The sequence below is a fragment of the Piliocolobus tephrosceles genome, chromosome 5 (genome assembly GCF_002776525.5).
Source record: "Piliocolobus tephrosceles isolate RC106 chromosome 5, ASM277652v3, whole genome shotgun sequence".
In the NCBI taxonomy this organism is placed as follows: Eukaryota; Metazoa; Chordata; class Mammalia; order Primates; family Cercopithecidae; genus Piliocolobus; species Piliocolobus tephrosceles.
Window position 1 is genome coordinate 66,495,363 of NC_045438.1, and position 3,408 is coordinate 66,498,770.

The 3,408-nt window shown below is 46.4% G+C and overlaps 1 pseudogene; it reads right to left on the reverse strand.

Annotated features, from left to right (window-relative positions):
• Nucleotides 1–1,846: 1,846 nt before the first annotated feature.
• Nucleotides 1,847–3,208, reverse strand: LOC111538633 (annotated as a pseudogene).
• Between the last annotated feature and the right edge of the window lie 200 nt (nucleotides 3,209–3,408).

Genomic DNA, 3,408 nt, shown 5'->3' on the forward strand with positions numbered 1-3,408 from the left:
TTTTGCAGGCAATGGATGGGGCCATAGAGCTCCCAAGACTTTATGTCTTTTGTCTTCAGCTACTAGGGTGGATAGAGAAAAACCATCAGACTGGGGCAGGGTTAGGTGGGTCTGAATTCAGAATCTCCTTGGGCAGGGCTTGCCACAGTCACTGTTTGTGGCCAAGGATGGGAGGTGTTTCTCTAGCCAATAGAGTTATGTTCATAGTGGGATTGTGGTTGCCTCTGCTGCATCTTACAGGTCACCAGGGAAGTTGGGGGAAACCAGCAGTGACAGGCCTCACCTAGCTCCCACACAGCCAGCAAAGGCCAGTCTCACTCCTGCCATACCCCACCAACATCCCAAAGTTTATATCCAGGCAGTGGGTCATAAAGGGTGAGATCTTGCCCCAGGCTACAAGCCTCCCCGCTAAGAAAGCAAACAGTCTCAGGCCTTGCCCCTTCCTGCATGCCTGCCTGCACCATGCACTGTGGCTTCTGCACTTGTATCTGCACTTTCCATTTGCAGTACCCCTGCCCTTGATCTGCTTAGGTAAATTCAAGCTCAGTCAAAATTATTACAAAGTTCAGCTAGAATCTTCCTTCACCCTGTGGCCCCTCCCCAATTCCACTGGCTGCTGTTGCTATCCCCAAGGACTGCTGTGAGATAAAGCCAGGAATGGTTTCCCTGGGCTCGAGCTGGGGACCAGCAGTGCCTACAGGACTTATCCTGCTGCTGCTTCTACTTTTATATTTTGCCCAACTCAAAATCCATTTCAATTATAGGTAAGGTTAAATCCTGCTGTGATCTGGATTTGCAGGTTCCCCAGTGGGGATGTGTGTTCAGAGGCAGACTTTTCCCTTCTCACACTTGGGGAACTCACAATTTTTTGGCTGTCTCACAGAGTTTATAGCAGCAAACCGCTTCTTTCCGTATACGTATATGTTAATACTGAGTATCAACCTGATTGGATTCAAGGATCCAAAGTATTGATCCTGGGTGTGTCTGTGAGGGTGTTGCCAAAGGAGATTAACATTTGAGTCAGTGGGCTGGGAAAGGCAGACCCACCCTTAATCTGGATGAACACCATCAAATCAGCTGCCAACATGGCTAGAATATAAAGCAGGCAGAAAAACGTGAAAAGACTAGACTGGCCTAGCCTCCCAGTCTACACCTTTCTCCCATACTGGATGCTTCCTGCTCTCGAACATCAGACTCCATGTTGTTCGGTTTTGGGACTCAGACTGTCTTCCTTGCTCCTCAGCTTGCAGATGGCCTATTGTGAGACCTTCTGATCATGTGAGTTAATACTTAATAAACTCCCTTTGATATCTGTCTATCCTATTAGTTCTGTCCCTCTAGAGAACCCTACAATGTATGTGTGTTTATTTATTTTATTTTTTAACCTTCCAAAGTTTAATCAATCAACTCCTTAGAAGCAAAATCTAACAATTACTTCAAATACTCTAAAATTCAACAGAGGAAAATCTCAAATTACTTTCTCATCTTCCTAATTCTAACTTTAAAAGGGGTCCCTCCATGAAGTGTCTATACTTTCATAAGGATGTCAGGGAGGACGCGTTGATTTTCACATTGGATAATGTTAAACTGCTCCAGTTTCAGAGACTCATGAAAAAGAGGATTCAGTATGTGAAAATGTTCACATCCTCAAGTTAAGAATGGATACTGAATAAGACAGCATCCATATTTCTGGAGAAAAATCAGTACACATCACTTCTGTTACAGAAATCCATTTACAGCATCTGTCCCGCTCCGTGGAAGAGACTGGTCTCAGGCATCTCCAGTTTCACTACCTCATTGCACACATGAGAGGCTTAGAAGGCTTTAAGCAGAAGCCAAGGTCCCATCAAGGGTCCAGACTTTCAGTGCCCCCTTTGTTTTCATTGCGTCTGGGCTGCTTTAGCTCTGAGGGACTGCCCTGAGCGTCTCTTACTAAATTCTTCTGCAGAAGGGGTGGAAATTACATTGATTGGTACAGACTTTGGTGGAGTATCTGTCTTTAAGGGCATTAAGTTTATTCTCCAGGGTGTTGTCTTGCTCCAGGCTTGCAATGTGTTCAGAGTGACCCTCCGGGATGGGTGGGCTTTTGTGTTTTAACTACTGGGCAGCAGGATCTTCTCCTCCGAAGGCCTCAGCAAGGAGCTTTTGACAGCAGAATGATAGAGAGAGGGTCCCTGATGGCTGTTGGGGCTGGGGCCTGTCTGGCCTGAGGTGGGGTCGAGCAGGGGTTGCTGGGGTCTTGGGTTCTGCTGGCAGTTGTTCCCTCTACTGGTCTGGATCCTGGCAAAGACCCTCAGTGTGTCTGACTCTTGGTTTTCTTTGCATGTCAGGAGTTCTTATGCTCAAAACTGACTTCTCTTTTAAAAGAATTCCAAGTTCAGCTTTCTCAAATGTTACAAATGAGCAGTAACTGTCTGTGGAAGAAATGGCCAGGAAGGCACCATCACTAGACCATGAAATGTCACTGGAGGTGTGGTAATGCATATTAGACACGTAACCAAAAGGGAAGGACTCCTGGGTGTCCAGAAGCACAGAGTCCTAAGCCACAGCAAATACCAGGCAGTAGGGCAGACTCATCAGCTCCACACCTGTTTCCACCACCGGCCTCAGTTCAAAGTAGACCAGACAGCTGCCAACAGCGAGTGGCTTTTCCAGGACCCAGAAAAGATGAGCGATGGGCCTTTTAAGATTCTTCCTGGAGAAAACGTAAGTGGTGTTCATTACATTTTCACCAGATTCCACACATCCAACTGGTGTGAGAAGCAAAGACCCATCGGGAGTGAAACTCAGTTTACGGAAGAACAACTTTATGCTGTCATCGTGAAACGTCCAGTAGCTTCTTGCCTCTCCTTCAGCCCCTATTCCAGATAGTATCTTCGAAACATTAAAAGCCACACACATCTTCTGTATACTGTATACCCGCAGCACCCTGTCACAGCTCAGAGTAGCAACATATTGACTTAAATGGTCCCAGTTTACTCCTTGGACATAACTTTTATGTTATGTTAATTGATATTTTTTGTCCTCTATTGACATCCCATATGATGGCTGTGTTATCCACAGAGGCAGAAGCCATTAAATTCCAATCAGTTGCCCAGCAAATATCATACACATCTTCTAAGTGGCCCTGCAGAGTCTTCACAACCGTCCAGTTCTTCTTGTTCAGCTGGGCCTGGTCCTCATCCTGTCGCAGGCCCTGACCCCGCATGGACGGGACCCATGTTTTTATTTTTATTTCTGTTTTTTGAGACAGAGTGTTCTGTCCCCCAGGTTGGAGTGCAGTGGCACAATCTCAGCTCACTGCAACCTCTAGCTACTGAGCTCAAGCAATCCTCCCACCACAGCCTCCAAAGTAGCTGGAACTACAGACAGGTACCACAATGCCCAGCTAATTTTTGTAGAGGCAGG